We start from the raw sequence: 22,082 nt of genomic DNA, 5'->3' as shown, positions 1-22,082 counted from the left end.
TTTAATAGTTTATTTTTTGTTGAGAATATACACAGCAAAAACGTACACCAATTCAAGTTTCTACATGTACAATTCAGTGACATTGATTACATTCTTCAGGTTGTGTAATCACCCTTGCTCCTCCTTTTCTTGTTCCTACCCCATTAACATAAACTTACTGCCCCCTAAGGTCCCTATCTATTCTTTCCAGTAGCTCCCATATAGATTTTAAAAAAGCATAATGCTCAAGGAAGACACTCTTTACTAGTTAAGCTAAATTATTGATTGGTTTTAAGAAGACCTCAGGGGATATTTTTGGCTTAAGATTTAAAGATTATGTTAGGACAATAGTTTTTGGGGCTCATCAAGCCTTCACGGCTCCTGAAAGTCTGAATCCCATGAGAACTGAAAATTCTATTTTGCATTTTCTCCCTTTTTGTCAGGATTCTTCCGTAGAATCTTTGATCACAACGTCCAGTAGCAGTAGCTGAGCATCATCCAGTTCTGCTCTCTTGGCGAAGGAGGCAGTTCATGGAGATACAGACTTCTTGAAATTAGACGAGGAATATTTTGGTATCTGTGGAGCAAATGCTACTTTTTTTCTCTTGAAATGTCGATGATATAACTTAAACGTTTACTGTAGACTCTAATAAAAACAGGACTGAATTGTTCCATTGATTTCACTGGTAAATATTTTTTGAGGCACAATAATCTTTTTTTTTTTTAATTGTACTTTAGATGAAGGTTTATATAATGAACTAACTTCCCATTAAACAGTTAGTACATATTTGTTTTGTGACATTGGTTACCGACCTCACGACATGTCAACACTGTCCCTTCTAGATCTTGTGTTCCCTATTACCAGCTTTCCTGTTCCCTCCTGCCTTCTAGTCTTTGCCCATGGGCTAGTGTGCCTCTTTAGTCTCGTTTTGTTGTGATGGGTGACCCTCAGGAGTGACTTCATTACTGAGCTAAAAGAGTGTCCGGGGGCCATACTCTAGGGGTTTCTCCAGTCTCTGTCAGGCCAGTAAGTCTAGTCATTTTTTGTGAGTTAGAATTTTGTTCTATATTTTTCTCCAACTCTGCCTGGGACCCTCTGTTGTGATCACTGTCAGAGCAGTTGGTTGTGGTAGCCAGGCACCATCCAGTTGTACTGGACTCAGAATGATGAATGCCGTGGTAGTTGTGGTCCATTAGTCTTTTCGACTAATCTTTCCTTTGAGTCTATAGTTTTCTTCATTCTCCCTTGCTCCAGATGGGGTGAGACCAGTGGAGTTATCTTAGGTGGCCCACTCACAAGCTTTTAAGACCCAAGACGCTATTCACCAAAGTAGAAAGTAGAACATTTTCTTTATATACTATGTTACGCCAGTTGAGCTAGATGTTCCCTGAGACCATGGTCCCCACAGCCGTCAGCCCAGTAATTTGGTCCCTCAGGGAGTTTGGATGTCTTCCATGACCTTGCCTTTTACAAGTTGTACTGGCTTCCCGAGGCAGAGTAATCTTTTTATCAATATTTTCTTTATATAGCAACCACTTTGCTTATTATAATGTCCTTGGTGGCACAAACAGTATGCGCTCAACTACTAACCTAAAGGTTGGTAGTTTGAACCACTGAGCAGCACCACAGAAGAAAGGCCTGATGATAAAACCCTATGGAGCAGTTCTGCTCTGTAATACGTGAAGTTGCCATGAGTTGGTATTGATTCAACATGAATGGGTTTGGTTTTTGGCTGCTTATTATAAAACTAGTATACTTTGCATTGGTCTGTCTATATTTTAGACTTTCTGGTGGCTCATAGAATCATAGAATGTTAGAGCTAGAGGGAGCCTTTGAGATTACCTAGTATCTTCGTCTCAATGTACACACAGCACTCAACAAGGGTAAATGACTCCGCCAAGTTCACACCATATTAGAATTGAAACCAGAGCCTAAGGGCTTGCCTTCTCATCCAGCATTGTTCTCTAAAAACCAAGGACTCTTACAACCTTGAGAGTTCATTTCGAGGCTGGTTATACCATTCACTAGTGACATGACTATCTTAGTTATTTAGTGCTGCTATAACAGAAATACCACAAGTGGATGGCTTTAACAAACAGAAGTTTATTCTCTCACAGTCCAAATTCAGGACGTCGGCTCTAGGGGAAGGCTTTCTCTTTCTGTCGGCTCTGGAGGAAGGTCCTTGTCATCAATCTTCCCCTGGTCTAGGAGCTTCTCAGCACAGGAACCCCAGGTCCAAAGGACACACTCTGCTCCTGGCACTCCCTTCTCTCTGCTTGCTTCTCTTTTTTATATCTCAAAAGAGATTGACTTAAGATACAACCTAATAGATGGAGTCCTGCCTCATTAACATAACTGCCTCCAATCCTGCCCCATTAACATTGTAGAGGTAGAATTTACAACACATTGGAAAACCACATCAGATCACAAAATGGTAAAGAGTCACACAATACTGAGAATCATGGCCTAGCCAAGTTGACATACATTTTGGGGGGGATACAATTCAATTCATAGCAATGACCAAGAAGATTTCTTACGTTTATATAAGTCATCAATACAGTAAGCACCTATCTCTAAGCAATTACGTATAATACTAAGGCATTAAAGGCAGTCTCTTCCTACAGTTAGTCCATAATCTGGCTGTGGAGACAAAATTATTTTGCATGAAAAATATATTGCATAAAAATGTTTTGTAGTATCTATGTAACAGTTATAAAAAGAGATTATAGGGCAGTATATATTTCATTGCTAAATGTTGCTATATAAAAACATTCTTTATTCATAGAGCCACTTCTGAATTCTGAGCATATTCTAACCTTGCATTTAGGAGAAGATGAAAACGTTATAATACCTGCAAGTGGTGCTAGAAAAACCTTGGACATTAAATGCGTATAGGAAAGTTTGAGGTGTTTCCAAATTCTGGCATGTGTGAATTAGGTTAGTGGCCCATTCGAGAACCACTAATAAGCCACCACTTTTCTGTCATTCATTTATCGGATGTTCTTTGAATGAGCTAGGTATGGTCCTAGATGCAAGGGATACAAAGATGAAAAGACACAGACCCTGCCTCATGGAGTTTCGTCCTCTGTGGGGAGATTGACATGCAAACAGTAACAATATAGTGATACAATTGCTAGAAGAGAAGTGTAAATCAAGTGTATAAACAGGGGACCCCTGGGAGACAGCATTCCTAATTTGGGGAAGACTTCAAATAGGAGGTAACATTTGAGCCAGTACTTTCAGGACTAATACCATAATTATTTCCTAGGTGACCAAGCATGCTGAGAAAAATGATATAGTTTCAAATTTGCAAGTAGCAACATTAAATACTCTTGCCTTGTAGTTATAACTGTGACAGTTAATAAGACTTTACATAGTCCCATGCTATGTGATTACAAGAACCCTTTCCAACTACAAGTTGGATTTATTTCTATATGCTTTTAATGCACCTGTTTCCAAAGTTGTAGGCAGTACCTTGCCCAGACTTTGGGTTTCAATATGCATAAATTTCTAGTTCACCATTAGCAGTACTTAAAAAAGAGAAACTGAGTATTGGGAATAGAAAAAGGCAAGGCCAGTAGATTGCTGAGGGGTCAGAGTTGTGGCCATAACGGCTTTGGGAAAATAAAAGAAGAAAGGGAAAAACAAAATCAGATCTTAAGATTGTACCTCTGTGGTGTTTGAGAGAATGAAGTAAGAGAAGCTTATGTTCAGGAGATGAATGGAGCAGTAAGTGAGTAAACATCCGGATGGAGCAGCTAATATACATCAGTATGCATTCTGAAGTACAGCCAAAAAAATTTCTAAGTATATCTTTGAAATTGTGGGAGAGAAATTCTGAAGTGTTTTTGATTAGCATAAGAACCAGTGAAGTATTTGCTGTTGTAAATTTAAGATGCGTTAAATATTGATTTTGCCCTGTCAGTGTACTGCCCTTACTGTTTTATTATCAAATCTAAAAGTGCAAAGTTTTCTTGATCTTTTTTTATTTTTATTTTTTATTGTGCATCAGGTGAAAGTTTACAGAGCAAATTAGTTTCCCATTCAATAGTTAGTACATAAAGTATTCCATGATGTTGGTTTCATTCCCTACAATGTGTCAGCATTCTCCCCCTTTCTGCCTAGGTTTCTCATTTCCTTTCATCCAGATTTTCTACCCCGTCCTGCCCTCTCATCTTTACTTTTGGGCAGATATTGTCCTTTTCATCTATATAATTGTTCTAAGGAACATGTTCTTCTAGGGTGTTACTGTTTATTTTATGGCCCTGAGTATTGTTTGGCTAAATGGTGGTCTCCATGAATGGCTTCAGTTCCAGGTCAGAAGGTTGTCTTAGGGCCATAGTCTCAGGGGTTCCTCCAGCCTCCATCAGATCAGTAGGTCTGGTCTTTTTCTTGAATTTGATTTTTCCCCCAGCTGTGTCCGGAACCCACTGTTGTGATCCCAGTCAGAGTGGTTGGTAGTGGTAGCCAGGCACCATCTAGTACTTCTGGCCTCAGGGTCATGTTGGCTGTGGTTCATGTGGTTCGTTAGTCCTTTGGACTAATTGCTCCCTTGAGTCTTTGGTTTTCTTCATTCTCCTTTGCTCCGGATGGGAAAAGACCAATAGTTGTATCTTAGGTGGCCGCTTGCAAGCTTTTAAGACCCCAGAGTCTACTCACCAGAGTAAGATGAAGAACATTGTTTTTATGAACTGTGTTGTGCCAATTGATGTAGATGTCCCCTGAGTCTATGGTCTTTTGCCATAGATGTTTTGGTTTGATGTTTGGTTATGTCTAAGAAGTTTGTCTTGTCTGTATTAATATACGTGCAGCACTTGCAATTATGTATGTATGTATGTAGAAATATCCACCACCAAACCTATATCTGTAGGTGGGTGTGCTCCCTTACACCCTCCTACACCTCTTTAACATACTTATGTATCCATTCATAAATAATTGTTTGTTAATACTATTGTTCCAGGATTGTCTACGTTATAGTAATTACCGTAGTTGCCCCTTATTCTGTGTTCTTCTCAGTGTTTTCTTTTACCATGGACATGTTGTGCTGACTTCCCCCATATTGTGTATTGCCTTTGCCTTCACCAATATTAACACATGTCTTCTGTCTAGCTACTAATTTTCCTTTCCTCTCCCTCCCATCCCTGGTAACCATCAAAGAATGTTTCCTGTGTGCAAACCTTTTCTTGTTTTTTATAATAATGGTCTCAAACAGTATTTGCCCTATTAGATTGACTTATTTCACTCAGCATGATGTCCTTTAAATCATCCATGTTGTGAGATATTTTACAAATTCATTGTTACTCTTTATCATTGCATAGTATTCCATTGTGTGTATGTCCCACAGTTTGTTTATCCATTCATCTGTTGATGGGTACTTAGATTGTTTTGAACTTTTTGCTATTTGTGAATAATGCTGAAATGATTATGGGTATGTGTCTATTCCTGTCACGGCTCTTATTTCTTTAGGATATATACCTACGAGTGCAATTATTGGATATTTCTATTTCTAGCTTCTTAAGAAAGTGCCTTACTGTTTTCCATAGTAGTTATACCATTTGACATTCCCAGCAGCAGTGCATAAAAGTTCCAATCGTCCCACAACCTCATGAGCATTTTTTTTGTTTTTCTGATCAGTGCCATTATTGTTGGGATGAGATGGTATCTCATTGTAGTTTTGACTTGCATCTCTTTTTGTGTATGGTGTGAGGTATGGGTCCTGTTTCACTTTTCTGCAGATAGACTTCCAGCTTTGCCAGCACCATTTGTTAAAGAGACTCTCTCTTCCCCCACGTAATAGACTTTGGTGCTTGTCAATGATCAGCTGTCCATAGGTGGATGGATTTACATCTGAGTTCTCAATTCTGTTCCATTAGTCTATGCATTTGTCATTGTACCAGTACCAGGCTATCACCGTAGCTGTGTATTAGGATCTGAGATCAGGCAGCACGAGGCCTCCTACTTTGTTCTTCTTCAGTAATGTTTTACTTGTCTGGGGCCTCTTCCCTTTCCTTGTAAAGTTGGTGATTAGTTTTTCCATCTCGTTAAAGAATGCTGTTGTAATTTGGATCGGATTGCCATTATATATGTAGATTGCTTTGGGTAGAATTGACATTTTCATAATGTTATGTCTTCTTGTCCATGAGCATAGTATGTTTTTCCGTTTATGTAGGTCTCTGTTGGTTTATTGTAGTAGTGTTTTGTTATTTTCTTTGTATAGGTCTTTTATGTCCCTGGTTAGATTTATTCCTAAGTATTTTATCTTTTGGGGGGCTGTTGTAAATGGTATTGTTTCCCTGATTTCGTTTTCCAAGTTCTCTTTGTTGGTGTGTAGGAAATCAACTAATTTTTGTATGTTGGTCTTGTATCCTACTACTTTGCTGAATCATTCTGTTAGTTCCAGTAGCTTTCTTGTGGAATTTTTGGGATTTTCTCTGTATACAATCATATCATCTAGGAATAAAGATAGTTTTACTTCTTTCTTACCAATTAGAATGCTCTTTATTTCTTTTTCCAGCCTAATTCCTCTGGCTAGGACTTCCAGTACAATATGAATAAAAGTACTGATGAAGGGCATCCGTGTCTGGTTGCCATTCTCAAGGGAAATGCTTTCAGCATCTCTCCATTGACAATAATGTTGGCTGTTGCTTTTGTATAAACACCCTTTATTATGCTGAGGAATTTCTCTTCTATTCCTACTTCGCTGGAGGTTTTGTCAGGAATAGTATTGAACTTTATCAGATGCCTTTTCTGTGTTGATTTTGATGATCATGTGATTCTTTCGATGTGTTCATGTGATGCCTTACATGGATTGATTTTCTAATGTTGAACCATCCTTGCATACTTGGTATGAATCCCACTTGGTCATAAATCATTAATTTTGATGTGTTGTTGAATTCTACTGGCCAGAATTTTGTTGAGATTTTTTGCGTCTATATTTTTTTATATTCATGAGGGATATTGGTTTGTAATTTTCTTTTTTTTCAGGTGCCTTTGCCTGGGCTTTCATATCAGGGTTATGCTGACTTCACAGAATGAATTTGGGAGTGTCCCTTCCTTGTCTATGTTCTGAAATAGTTTGAGTAGTATTGATGTGAACTCTTCTCTGAATGTTTGGTAGAATTCTTTGGTGAAGCCATCTGGGCCAGGGCTTTTTGTTGTTGTTGGGAATTTTTTATTACCTCTTCAATCTCTTCTTTTGTTATGGGTCTTCAGTTTTTCCATCTCAGTTTGTGTTAGTTTAGGTAGGTAGTATGTATCTAGAATTTTGTCCATTTCCTATAGGTTTTCGTATTTGTTGGAGTACAATTTTTCGTAGTATTCTGGTATGATCCTTTCTATTTCAGTTGATTCTGTTGTAATGTCAGCCATCTCATTTCTTCTTTGGGTTATTTGCTTCTTCTCCTGCTTTTTTCTTTTTCTTTTTGTCAGTTTGGCTAGTGGTTTGTCAGTTTTACTGATCCTTTCAAGGAACTGACTTCTGGTCTTGTTCATTCTTTCTGTTTTTTTTTTTCTGTTTCATTTATTTCTGCTCTAATCTTTATTATTCCTTTCTTCTGGTGACTGGTGTGTGTCTTTTGCTGTTCTCTTTCTGTTTGTTCAAGTAGTAGGGTTAATGTTTTGATTTTGGCCCTTCATTTTTAGTGTGTGCATTTATTGCTATAAATTGACCTCTGAGTATGACTTTTGCTGTGTTCCAAAGATTTTGGTGTGTTGTGTTTTCATTCTCGTTTGATTCTAGGAATTTTTCTTTTTTTAATCATGCTTTCGATGAAGGTTTACAGAGCAGATTAGCTTCCCATTAAACAATTAATGTACATATTGTTTTGTGACATTGGTTGCCAATCCTATGACGTGTCAACACTCTCCTCTTTTCGATCATGGGTTCCCTGTTTCCATTTGTCCAGCTTTCCTGTCCCATCCTACCATCTTGTCTTTGGCCCTAGGCTGATATGCCCGTTCCGTTTCATATACAGGTTGAAATATGTGTGTTATTATTTGTTTTATGGGCCTGTATAATATTTGGCTGATGGGTGAACCTCAGGAGTGACTTCACTACTGAGTTAAAAAAATGTCCGGTGGCCATACTCTCAGGGTTTCCCCAGTCTCTGTCAGACTCTGGCTTTTTTTTTTGTGAGTTTTAATTTTGTTCTGTATTTTTCTACAGCTCTGTCCGGGATGCTCTATTGTGATCTCTGTCAGAACAGTTGGTAGTAGCCAGGCTCCATTTAGTTGTGCTGATTCAGTTTGGTATAGGTTGTGGTAGTTGTGGTCCCTTAGTTCTTTGGACTAATCTTTCTGTTTTTTGTTTGTTTGTTTTCATTCTCCCTTGTTCCAGATAGGGTGGGACCAGTGGAATTCTAGGATTTTTTTTTTTTTTCATATTTGATTGATTCTATTACCTAGTAGTTTTTAAGCAAGGTGTTATTCTGTTCCCAAGCATTTGATTTTTTTCACCTTGCTCTTTCATTATTGACTTCTACATTTATAAGATTGTGATCAGAGAAAATGCTTTGTACTATTTCAATGTTTTGAATTTATTTCAGGCTTGTTCTGTGGGCAAAAATGTAGTTTATTCTGGAGAATCATCCAAGCGTGTTGGAAAAAGTTTATACCTTGCTGCTATTGGGTAGAGTGTTCTGTACGTGTTTATGAGGTAGAGTTGGTTGACTGTGACATTTAGAATTTCTTTTTTTTCTATAAACATATATATATATATTTTTATTGTACTTTAGATGAAGGTTTACAGAACAAACCAGTTTCTCATCAGACAGTTAGTACACACATTTTTCTATGACGTTAGTTAAGAACCCCATGACATGTCACCACTCTCTCTTCTCAACCCAGGGTTCTCTATTATCAGCTTTCCTATTCTTCCTGCATTCCAGTCCCTGTCCCAGGGCTGGTGCATCCCTTTACTCTTGCTTTATTCCCTGGGCCTCTTCAGTCTTTGGCTGAAGGGTGAGCCTCAGGAGTGACCTCATTACTGTGCTGAAAGGGTGTCCAGGGGCTGTACTCTTAGGATTTCTCCAGCCTCTATCAGGCCAGCAAGTCTAGTCTTTCATTTTGAGTTAGAATTTTGTTCTACATTTTTCTCCAGCTCTGTCTGGGACCCTCTGTTGTGATCCCTGTCAGAGCAGTCAGCGGTGGTAGCTGGGCACCATCTCATTGTTCTAGACTCAGTCTGGTGAAGGCTGTGGTAAATATGGTGCATTAGTCCTTTTGACTAATCTTTCCCTTATGTCTTTAGTTTTCTTCACTCTTCTTTGCTCTGGAAGGGGTAAGACCAGTAGAGTATCCTAGATGGCTGCTCACGGGCTTTTAAGACCCCAGATGCTACTCACCAAAATAGAGTGTAGAACATATTCTTTATAAACTGTGTTATGCCAGTTTAGCTAGATATCCCCTGGATCATGGTCCCCACATCCCTCAGCCAAGCAATTTGGTGTCTCAGGGAGTTTGGATGTATCTGTGTAGCTACCATGATGTTGCCTTGTACAGGTTGTACTGGCTTCCCAAGTGTTGTGTACTATCTTACCCTCACCAAAGTTTTTACTTATCTATTGTCAAAAAAAATTTTTTTTTCTTATTGTCTATTGCTTTCCCATCCCCACCCCTCCCCTCCCTCATAACCATCAAAGATTGTTTCTTTTTGTATGTAAACCTTTTCGTGAGTGTTTACAGTAGTGGTCTATGCAATATTTGTCCTTTCGTAATTGACTTATTTCACTCAGCATTAATACCCTCCAGATTCATCCATATTATGAGATGCTTCACAGATTCATTGTTCTTTATACTTGTGTAATACTCCATTGTGTGTATGTACCACAGTTTGTTTATCCATTCATCTGTTGATGAGCATCTAGGTTGTTTCCATCTTTTTGCTATTGTGAACAATGCTCCAATGAATATAGGTGTGCGTATGTCTAATCGTGTGACAGCTTTTATTTCTCTAGGATATATTCCTAGGAGCAGAATTGCTAGATCATATGGTATTTCTATTTCTAGCTCTCTAAGGAAGCCCTATATCATTTTCCAAAATGGTTGAATCGATACGCATTCCCACCAGCAGTGCATAAGAGTTCTGATCTCCCCACAGCCTGTCCAACATTTGTTATTTCCTGTTTTATTGATTCGTGCCAGTTATACTGGGGTGAGGTGGTATTTAATTGTGGTTTTGATTTGCATTTCTCTAATGGCTAGTGATGGTGAGCATTTCTTCATGTGTCTGTTGGCCTCTGGAATGTCTTCTTGGGTGAAGTGTCTGTTCATTTCCTTTGCCCATTTTTAAATTGGGTTATTTGTCTTTTTGTTGTAGAGGTGTTGGATTTTCTTGTAGATTTTAGGGATTACACCTTTGTCTGCTTTGTAATAGCCAAATTTTCTTTCCCAGTCTGTAGGTTCTCCTTTTACTCTTTTGGTGAAGACTTTGATGAGCATAAGTGTTTAATTTTTTTCGAAGATCCCAGTTGTCTAGCTTATCCTCCGGAGCTTGTGTGTTGTTGGTTGTGGTTTGTATCCTGTTAATGCTGTGTATTAGGGCCTCTAGCATTGACCTTTTTTTTTCTTCTGTGAACTTCATGGTTTTTGGCTTTATATATAGGTCTTTTATTCATTTGGAAACTCTGGCGGCGTAGTGGTTAGGTACTACAGCTGCTAACAAAGAGGTCGGCAGTTCAAATCTGCCAGGCGCTCCTTGGAAACTCTATGGGGCAGTTCTGCTCTGTCCTAAAGGGTTGTTATGAATCGGAATCGACGCGACGGCAGTGGGTTTGGTTTTTTGGGTTTTGATCCATTTTGAGTTAGTTTTTGTGTATGGTGTGAGGTATGGGTCCTGTTTCATTTTTCTGCAGGTGAACATCCAGTTTTGCCAGCAGCATTTTTTAAAAGACTGTCTTTTCCCCCATATGATGGACTTTGGGCCCTTGTCGAAGATCAGGTGACCATGGGTGGCTGGATTTACATCTGGGTTTTCAATTCTGTTCCATTGGTCAGTGTACCTGTTGTTGTACCACTACCAAGCTGTTTTGACTACCGTAGCTATATAGTAGGTTCTGAGGTCAGGTAGTGTGAGTCTTCCTACTTTATTCTTCTTCACTGGTGCTTTACTTATCCAGGGCTTGTTCCCTTTCCATATAAAGTTAATGATAAGTTTTTCCATCTTTTTAAAGAATGTTGTTGGTATTTGGATCAGTATTGCATTGTATTTTTAAATAACTTTGGGTAGAATTGTCATTTTCACGATACCGAGTCTACCTATCCATGAGCATGGTAAGTTTTTCCATTTATGTAGATCTCTTTTGGTTTCTTGCAGTAGTGTTTTGTAGCTTTCTTTGTATGGGCCTTTTACATCCCTGGTTGGATTTATTCCTAAGTATTTTTTTAGGGGCTATTATAAATGGTATTGTTTTCCTGATTTCCTTTTCATCATTCTCTTTATTGGTGTATAGGAATCCAACTGATTTTTGTATGTTTACTGTATCCTGCTACTCTGCTGAATCTTTCTATTAGTTCCAGTAATTTTCTCATAGAATCTTTTCGGTTTTCTACATATTGTATCATATAATCCACAAATAGGGACAGTTTTACTTCTTCATTACCAATTTGGATGCCTTTTATCTCTTTTTCTCGCTTTACTGCTCTGTATAGGACTTCCAGCACAATGTTAAATAGGAGTGGTGATAAAGAGCATCATTGTCTTTTTCCTGTACTCAGGGGGAATGTTTTCAGCCTCTCTCTATTAAGAATGATGCTGGCTGTTGGTTTTGTATAGATGTCCTTTATTATGTTGTGGAATTTCCCTTCTATACCTATTTTATTTAGATTTTTTATCAGGAATAGGTGTGGGACTTTGTCACATGCCTTTTCTGCATCAATTGAGATGATCACGTGATTCTTTTATTCATATGGTGGATTATGTTGATTGATTTTCTAATGTTAAACCATTCTTGCATACCTGGTATGAATCGTACTTGGTTGCGGTGTATTTTTTTTTTCAATGCTGCTGAATTCTATTGGCTAGAAGTTTGTTGAGAATTTTTGTGTCTATATTCATGAGACATATTGGTCTGTTATTTTCTTTTTGTGTGGTGTCTTTGCCTGGTTTTGGTTATCAGGCTTATGCTGGCTTCGTGGAATGAATTTGGAAGTATCGCTTCCTTTTCTATGCTCTAAAATAGTTTGAGTAGTACTGGTGTAAGCCGTTCTCTGAATGCTTGGTAGAATTCTCCAGTAAAGCATCTGGGCCAGAGCTTTTTTTTGTTGGGAGTTTTTTTTATTACCTTTTCAATCTCTTCTCTTGTTATGGGTCTGTTCAGGTTTCCAGCATCATTTTTTGTTAGTTTGGGGAGGTTGTATGTTTCTAGAAATTTGTCCATTTCCTCTAGGTTTTCAAATTTGTTGCAGAATAGTTTTTCATAACATTATGTTATGATCCTTTTTATTTCATTTGGGTCTGTCATAATGTCCCCCATTTTATTTCCCATTTGGGTTATTTTTGTCCTTTCCTGTTTTTCTTTTGTCAGTTTGGCTGGTGGTTTGTCAATTTTGTTGATTCTTTCAAAAAACCAACTTTCGGTTTTGTTGATTCTTTCTATTGTTTTTCTATTCTCTATTTCATTTGTTTCTGCCCTGATCTTTATGATTTTCTTTCTTCTTGTGGCTTTGGGCTTTTTTGACTGCTCTCTATTTGTTCAGGTTTTGTAGCTAATGTTTTATTTTTTCCCATCTTTTTTGATGTGTGTATCTATTGCTATAAATTGACCTCTGAGGACTGCCTTTGCTATTTCCCAAAGGTTTTGTTATGATGTGTTTTCATTCTTGTTCGATTCTAGGAATTTTTTGATTCCATCTCTGATTTCCTCTAGTACCCAGTAGTTTTAAAAAAAAAAAAGTTTTTTAGCAGGGTGTTATTCAGTTTCCAGGTAATTAATTATTTCCTTACTCTTCCTATTGTTAATTTCTACTTTGATTGGCATTGTGGTCAGAAAAAAATACTTTGTATTATCTCAGTGTTTTGGATTTTGTTAAGGGTTGCTCTGTGGCCTAAGATGTGGTCTATTCTGGAGAACATTCCAATAGGTTGGAAAAGGATGTGTACTCTGCAGCTGTTGGGTGGAGTGTTCTACATATGTTTATGAGATCAAGTTGGCTGATTGTGCCCTTTGGTTCTTTTGTGTCTTTGCTGAATTTCTTTCTAGATGTTATGTCCTTTTCCGAGAGTGGTGTGTTGAAGCCTCCTACTATTATTGTGGAACTGTCGGTTTCTTTTTTCAGTGCCATTGTAGTTTGTTTTATGTATTTGGAGCTCTGTCATTGGGTGCGTAGATGCTTTTTATGGTTAAGTCTTCATGATGGATTGTCCCTTTACTCGTTATATAGTGCCCTTCTTTGTTTTTTTATGGTGGATTTTGTTTTAAAGTCTATTTTATCTGAGATTAGTATTGCCACTCCTGCTCTTTTTTGATGGTTATTTGCTTGATATATTTTTTTCCATCCTTTGGTTTTTAATAAATTTATTTATTTGTTTCTAAGGGGTGTCTCTTGTAGACAGTATATTGATGAGTCCTGTTTTTATATCCATTCTGCCACTCTGTGTCTCCTTATGGGTACATTTAGTCTGTTTATATTCAGTTTAATTATTGATAGGTGTAAGTTGATTGCTGTCATTTTGTAGTGCTTTTTTTTTTTTTTGTGGTGGTAACATTTTCTTTGTTCCTCTTACTCTCCTGTGCTGAGTTCCTTTTTGTGTGGATTTCTTTTGTTTTTGTAGATTTAGTTTTTATTGAGACTTTATGTTTTTCTTCTTTATTTTGATGAGTAAGTTTGTTAACTTTCTTTGTGGTTACCTTGAAATTGCCGTTATCTTCCTAGGTTTGAACTAGTCTATTGCTACTTGGTATCGCCTTGCCTTCCTCTCCATTAGAAAGTTGTATACCTAAACCTTTTATTCCCTCTTTTATTGTTCTGATGTTGTTGTTATTTACAGATTAACCTCTCTGGTTCCCTGTTGAAATTCTTTTGGTTTTGGATAGTCCTTGAGAGTTCATTTCCTTCGTTGGCATCTGGGTGGTACAATCTTGTGTCCTAGCTTCAGGCTGTGATCTGATGTTGCTTGTTCTCAGACTGAAGAACTCCGTCTAATAATTCTTGTAGGTTTGGTTTGACTTTTACGTATTCCTTTAATTTCTGTTTATCTGGAAATGTCCTAATTTGACCATCATATTTGAGCAAAAGTTTTGCAGGATATATTATTTGTGTTTGGCAATTCTTCCAAGGTTTTATGGATGTCATCCCATTGCCTTCTTGCCTGCGTGGTTTCTGCCAAGTAATCAGAGCTTAGTCTTATTGTTTCTCCTCTGTGTGTGACTTTTTGTTTTTTTCGAGTTGCTTGCAGGATTTTTTTTTTGTCTTTGGTTTTAGTGAGTGTGATTATGATATGCCTTGGTGTTTTTCTTTTGGGGTCTATCCTATATGGAGTTCATTGAGCCTCTTGGATGATCAGCTTTTCATAGTTAATGATAATAGGGAAGTTTTCTGTCAGCAATTCTTCAATGATCCTCTCTGTGTTTTCCATTTTCTCTCCCCGTTCTGGAGTTCCGATTACTCATCAATTTTTACTTTTGATTGTACCCACATAATTCTTAGGGTTTCCTCATTTTTCTTCATTCTTTTTTCTGATTTTTCCTCAGAGGTGTATCCAAGTGTTTGTCTTCAATTTCAGTGATCCTGTCTTCCATCATTTCATACCTGCTCCTGAGCCCTTCTATGACACTGTCCATTTCTGAAATCTTGTTGTTTATCTTTTAGATTTCTAATTTCTGTTTTTGTATGATTTCTAGTTGTGAATTTGTTTTGGCATTTTGTTCCTATATTGTTTTCCTGAATTCTTTTTTTGTCTGAATTATCCATGAATTTGTGACTTTTCCAAAAATTTGTCTATTTTTTTCCTGATTTTTGATTCAACTTTTTGATATTAGAGATTTGGATTCCCTGCCAAGTAGTTCTAGTGCCTTTTCTTCTACTGGAAAGTCATTTGGTGTTTTATTTTAGACACCTAATGGAATCATCTTCTTCTGTTTTTTTTCATACGTTTTGATATTGTCTGCTGTCTTCAGGACATTCAGCAGATATATTCTGCGTTTATTGATTGTAGATCTATTTATTTTGTCCTGCTTTTTTCCTTTTATTTTGGTTATGTCTGAGCAGGTGGGGTGTGCATTCTTAATTGTTTGCTTGTCTGTAGTCATGATACTTTTCACCTCCTTGTCTAGTGGGAAGGTCCAGTCACTCAGCTATGGTGTAGCAGGGCAGGTCCAGCTGAAGGGGAGGGGCTGGGGTGTGTTTTTTGTGGCACGTACTATGGCCGACAGGGCGGGCCAGGAATCTGCGCTGGGCAGGTTCCAGTAGGCTGTGCCTGTGCTGCTCGGAGGTGTGATGTTCAGCGTACGGTGCAGGTAGGCAGAAAAGTGTGGGAAGGTCGTGAAGTATGCAGCTAGTATGGGTATGGGAAAGAGGAGAGAGAAACAGGAGCCAAAAACAGAGGGAAGCCTAACAAAACAAAAGAAAGTGTAAAGAGAGCTTGCTGTTGGAGCGGAGAGATGAGAACCCAAGAAATGGAGAGAAGCAAAAAGGAGAAAAAAAAAAGGGAGGAAAAATAGATAAAAACTTGTAAAAGAAAAGTCCCTAGGGGTCCCACCAGTGTGGCCACAATGACTGGGGAAGTCTTCCAGGTTGCACAGTATAGCCTGGCTAGAGGGGGTTTAGATGTGACACAACACCATGTATTCAGGAGACAGGAAAAGAAGATAAGTATAGACAGACTAGAACTGAGACATGAAGAAAGACAGGAAAAAGAAGGAAAAAAGAAAAGAAAGATTGAAAAAGAAATGCCCCTACGGTTCCTGCCTGTGTGGCTGCACAGATTGGAGGAGTAGCTCCTAGGCCGTGCAGTGCAGCCCGGCTAGCAGGGGCTCCCAAGTGTGAAAAGAGAAGGAAAACAAACAAAACTAAACAGAACAAAGCAAAACAACAGAAGCAAACAAACAAACAAGCAAAAGAGCCCCAGATATCCCACCAGCATGGTGTCACGGGCCGGGATAGTGGATCCCCAAATGAGTGGGGCTTCACAGCCTTTCAAGAAGAAGCAAAGATGGCACACCGAGCCACGTGTTCGAGAGAAAGGAGGGGGAGGTGGTGGGAGGCACAGAAGTGGAAAGAAGCAACACCGCTCAAGGACCCATCCGGCGGGGTGAATCCAGGCAGCCTGGGGTGGAAGCAGTTACCTCCTGGCCAAGGAACTGCAGTGGTGGGAAGCAGAGGAGGTCAAAGGGGGAGAGGAAGAAGGGTGGAGGTTTGGACAGCATATATCACTCATTACCGGCTACTCTGTCTCCTGCTGGGAACCTCATGAAGCTGCTTTCCCGTACTCCCTGTCCGCCAATCTGCGATGTCGGTGGGGTGAATCCAGGTGGCATGGATGCTGCATTTCCCAGCTGACCAAGGCACCGCAGCCAGCCAGGAAGCTAGAAGGTAGAGCAGTGGGGAGAAGATGGAGGGTGGGAAAGCATTTATCGCTGGTTACCGGGTGCTCTGTCTCCTGCTGGGAGGTCCGCAAAGCTGCTTTCCCGTGCTCCCTGTCTGCTGATCTCTGACAGTAGTCCAAGATGGTGAATCCGTGCTGCGTTAGCTGATAAGGAACCTCGGCAGATAACTCTCTTCGCTCACAGCCCTCTGTCAGTTTCTTATTCCATTTGGTGATTGGCTGAGTTCTTTATCTCTTCATTTGACACTTTGGGTTCCAGCAGTGATGTTTGTCTCTGTTTTACTTAGTTTGGGGTCTTTACTGTGGAGGGAGGAAACCCTGGTGGCATAGTGGTTAAGAGGTATGGCTGCTAACCAAAGGGTCAGTGGTTCAAATTCACCGGGTGCTCCTTGGCAACTCTATGGGGCAGTTCTACTCTTTCCAGTAGAGTTGCTATGAGTTGGAATTGCCTCGATGGCAATGGGTTTTTTTTTTTTTTTGGTACTGTGGAGGGATGGCATGGTGCTCCTTTCTGTGGTGCCCTGTTGGCCGGAAGTCGACATTTACATTTTTTCTATCTTTGTTGGGTTTCTTCCCAGTTGCTCTGTCCTTCACCTAAAGTCTTCTAGTATTATTGTGGAACTATTTTTCTTCTCAATGCTGTTGTACTTTGTTTTACGTGCAGTTGTTGTTGTTTTTAGGTGCCATCGAGTCAGTTCTGACTCATAGTGACCCTATGCACAACAAAATGAAACTCTGCCCAGTCCTGCGGCACCTCACAGTGTTCCTATGCTTGAGCCCATTGTTGCATCCACTGTGTCAGTCCACCTCATTGAGGGTCTTCCGCTTTTCCACTTACCCTGTACTTTTCCAAGCATGATGTCCTTCTCCAGGGACTGATTACTTCTGATAACATGTCCAAAGTATGTGAGACTTACTTTTGCCATCCTTGCTTCTAAGGAACATTCTGGTTGTACTTCTTCCAAGACAGATTTATTCGTTCTCTTGGCAGTCCATGATATGTTCAATATTCTTCGCCTACAACACAATTCAAAGGTGTCAATTCTTCTTCCGCCTTCCTTATTCATTGTCTGGCTTTCACATGCATATGAGGTGATTGAAAACAGCACAGCTTGTGTCAGGTGCACCTTAGTCCTCAAGGTAACATCTTTGCTTTTCAACACTTTAAAGAGGCCTTTTGCAGCAGATTTGCCCAATGCAATGCATCTTTTGATTTCTTGACTGCTGCTTCCTTGGGCATTGATTGTGGATCCAAATAAAATGAAATCCTTGGCAACCTCAGTATTTTCTCTGTCATGATGTTGCCTATTGGTCCAGTTGTGAGGATTTTTGTTTTCTTTATATTGAGGTGTAATCCATACTGGAGGCTGTGGTGGTCTTTGACCTTCATCAGTATGTGCTTCAAGTCCTGTTCACTTTCAGCAAGCAAGGTTGTGTCATCTTCATAACTCAGGTTGTTAAGGAGTCTTCCTCCAATCCTGATGCCCTGTTGTTCTTCATATAGTCCAGCTTCTTGGTTTATTTGCTCAGCTTACAGATTGAATGGGTATGGTGAAAGGATACAACCCTGATGCACACCTTTCCTGACTTTAGTATCCCCTTGCTTGTAGTATCCCCTTGCTCTGTTCGAATGACTGCCTCTTGATCCGTATCAGATTCCCCATGAGCACAATTAGGTGTTCCGGAAATCCTGTTCTTTACAACGTTATCCATAATTTGTTATGATCCACACAGTCGAATGCCTTTGCGTTGTCAGTAAAACACAGATAAACATCATTCTGATATTCTTGCTTTCAGCCAGGATCCATCTGACATAAGCAGTGGTTCCATGTCCTCTTCTGAATCCGGCTTGAATTTCTGGCAGTTCCCTGTCGATGTACTACTGCAACCGCTTTTGAATGATCTTCAGTAAAATTTTGCTTGCATGTGATATTAATGATATTGTTCGATAATTTCCACATTCAATGGGATCACCTTTCTTGAGAATAGGCATAAATATGGGTCTCTTCCAGTCAGTTGGCCAGGTAGCTGTATTCCAAATTTCTTGACATAGTTGAGTGAGGACTTCCAGTGCTGCATCCATTTGTTGAAACATCTCAGTTGGTATTCCATCAATTCCCAGAGCCTTGTTTTTTATCAGTGTCTTCAGTGCAGCTTGGACTTCTTTCTTTAGTACCGTTGGTTCCTGATCATATGTTACCTCCTGAAATGGTTGAACATCAACCAGTTCTTTTTGGTATAGTGAATCTATATATCCCTTCCATCTTCTTTTGACGTTTTCTGTGTCATTTAATATTTTCTCTGTAGAATTCTTCAGTATTGCAACTCGAATCTTGAATTTTTTGTTCATTTCTTTCAGCTTAGAAATGGTGAGCGTGTTCTTCCCTTTTGATTTTCTATCTCTAGGTCTTTGCACATGTCATCATAATACTGTACTTTGTCTTCTGGAGTTGCCCTTTGAAATCGTCTGTTCATTTCTTTTACTTAATCATTTTTTCCTTTTGCTTTAGCTACTTGACTTTCAAAAGCAAGTTTCAGAGTCTCTTCTGGCATCCATTTTGGTCCTTTTTTTTTCTTTCCTGTCTTTTTATGACCACTTGCTTTCTTCACGTATGATGTCCCTGATGTCATTCCACAACTCGTGTGGTCTCCCGTCATTTGTGTTCAGTGCTTCAAATCTGTTGTTGAGATAGTCTTTAAATTCAGGTGGCATATAGTCAGGGTCATACTTTGGCTCTCGTGGACTTGTTCTAATTTTCGTCAGTTTCAGCTTGAACTTGCATATGAGGAACTGATGGTCTGATCTGCATGCAGTTGGCTCCTGGCCTTGTTCTGACTGATGATAATGAGCTTTTCCATAGTCTTTTTCCATAGATGTAGTCAATCGAATTCCTGTGTATTCCATCTGGTGAAGTCCACAGGTATAGTTGCTGTTTATGTTGGTGAAAAAATGTATTTGCAATGAAGAAGTCTTTTTTCTTGCAAAATTCAATCATGCAGTATCTGGAATTCTTCATATGTCTGACAGTTTGCCATACTGTGGGGTCTTCTGTGTTGCTGTGACGCTGGAAGTATTCAAATACCAGCAGGGTCACCCATGGCAGACAGTTTTCAGCTGAGTTTCCAGAGTAAGACATACTAGAAAGAAGGACCCAGCGGTCTACTTCTAAAAAGAATTAGCCAGTGAAAACCTTACGAATAGCAGCAGAGCGTTGTCTGATTGTGTAATCACCCCTTATCCATGGAGTATATGTTTCAAGACCCCCCATGAATGCCTGAATCTGCAGATAGTATCAAACCCTGAATAATCTATGTTTTGTCTTACACATGCATAGTTATGATAAATTTAATGTATAAATAAGGCACAATGAGATCAAAAAACATAACTAATAATAAAATAGAACAATTATACTGTGATAAAAGTCAGAAACCCTGGTGGCATAGTAATTAAGAGCTATGGCTGCTAACCAAAAGGTCAGCATCTCAAATCCACCAGGCATTCCTTGGAAACCATATCTGTCCTGTAGGGTCACTACGAGTTGGAATTGACATGACGGCAACAAGTTTGGTTTTGGTTTGGTGATAAAAGTTATGTAAATGTCAGAGCAGGGTGGCCCAAGATTTAATCACTCCATGTACTTACATAACATTTTTGAACTGCGGTTGACCATGAGTACATGAAACTGCAGAAAGCGAAACAATGGATAAGGGGTGATTCCTATATTTTGGAGCCATATTGTTGGTGCATATATATTTACTATGGTTATGTCTTCTGGGTGAATTGACTCTTTAATTTGTCCTTCCTTATCTTTTATGGTGGATTTTACCTTGAAGTCTATTTAACTAGAAATTGATATTGCCATTACAGCTCTTTTTCTTTACTATTTGCTTGATATATTTTTTTTTTCCATCCTTTGAGTTTTAGTTTATATATGCTTTTGTGTCTAAGGTGAGTCTGTCTAAGGTGAGTCTCTTATAGGCAGCATATTGATAGGTCTTTTTTTTTTAATTCATTCTTCCACTTTCTCTTTACTAGTGCATTTAAGCCATTTACATTCAGTGTGAGATAGGTGTGAGTTTACAGCTGTCATTTTGTTGTTTTTGTTTTTTGCGTGTGTGTGTGTGTGTGTGTGTGTGTGTGTGTGTGTGTGTGTGCTGTCCATGGCTTCTTGTTTCTGCATGATTTTCTGTGCTGAGTTCTCTTTGTGGATTTTATTTTTATTTCCCTCATTGTTGGTTTTGTATTTACTGAGTTTTTTTTTTTTTTTTTTGATATGTAGATGTGTTAACTTCCTTTGTGGTTACCTTGAAATTTACCTTTATCTTCCTAAGCTTGGAGCTGTCTTTTATTTCTTGTTATCACCTTTACTTCCTCTCCATGTGAAAGTTATGTAACTACACCATTTTATTCTTCCTTTTTGTTCCGATGTTGTTGTCATTTACAGATTGATGTCTCTGGTTCTGTTTTCAGTCTTTCTGCTTTGTTCTGTTTTTGAGGATCCTTTATCTGGGTTCGTATCTGGCTGATGCTGTCCTGTGTCCTAATCTCAGGTTGTTTTTTGATGTTGGTTCTGTGTCAAAAGGACTGCCTTTAATATTTCTTGTAATGTTGGTCTGGTTTTTATAAATTACCTTAATTTCTCTTTGTCTGGAAATGTCCTAATTTTACCATCATATTTGAGAGATAATTTTGCTGGATGTAGAATTCTTGGTTAGCAATTTTTTTCTTTCAGGGTTTTATATATGTCATTCCGTTGCATGGTTTTTTACAGGGTAATCAGAGCTTAGTCTTATTGGTTCCCCTTTATCAGTGACTTTTTGTTTTCCCCAAGCTGCTCTCAGGATTTTTTTCTTTATTTTTGGTTTTGACAAGTTTGATTATCATATGTCTTGGTGACTTTCTTTTTGAGGTCTCCCCTGTATAGGGTTCTTTGAACTTCTTGCATAGATATCTTCTCATCTTCCATGATATTAGTGAAGTTTTCTGCCTACAAATCTTCGACAGTTCTCTCTGGTTATTTATTTATTTTTTGTGCCTCTTCCTATTCTGGAATTCTGATAACTTTTAGGCTTTCTTCATTTTTTTTTTTCCCTCAATTTTCCTTAAGCAAATTGATGTCAGATGCTTATCCTCTATTTTGCTGATTTGGTCTTCCATTGATTCAATTCTGCTCCTATTTCCTATTGAGTTGTATATTTTTGAAATTTTATTGTTAATCTTTTGGATTTCTAGTTGCTGTTTATGTATGGTTTTTAATTGTGTATATATTTGGTCATTTTATTCTCATATTGTTTTTCCTGAAGTCTTCTATCTGTTTGTGTTTTCCTTAGTTTTGTCTGTTTTACTTGATCTCTCTTGCTGTCTTGGAGAACACTATAGATTAGTCTTTTGAATTCTTTATCAGCTAGTTCCATTGCCATTTCTTCCTCCAAAAGAATTGTGGTTCTTTATTTTTGTCACTTGCTAGAGCCATCTTGTCCTGCTTCTTTATGTGACTTGATATTGTCTGTTGTCTCCAAGGCATTAAGGTATAATCATATTTATTTATTTATGTTTGCTAC

At 38.6% G+C, this 22,082-nt stretch overlaps 1 protein-coding gene across 2 annotated transcripts in view; it reads left to right on the top strand.

Annotated features, from left to right (window-relative positions):
* Positions 1 to 22,082, top strand: part of DYNC2I1 (dynein 2 intermediate chain 1) — a 188,936-nt gene that overhangs the window by 117,131 nt on the left and 49,723 nt on the right. The gene's annotated exons all lie outside the window — the stretch shown is intronic.

Source organism: Elephas maximus, chromosome 4, assembly GCF_024166365.1.
Source record: "Elephas maximus indicus isolate mEleMax1 chromosome 4, mEleMax1 primary haplotype, whole genome shotgun sequence".
NCBI lineage: Eukaryota > Metazoa > Chordata > Mammalia > Proboscidea > Elephantidae > Elephas > Elephas maximus.
This window is presented reverse-complemented; position numbering and strand designations above follow the sequence as displayed.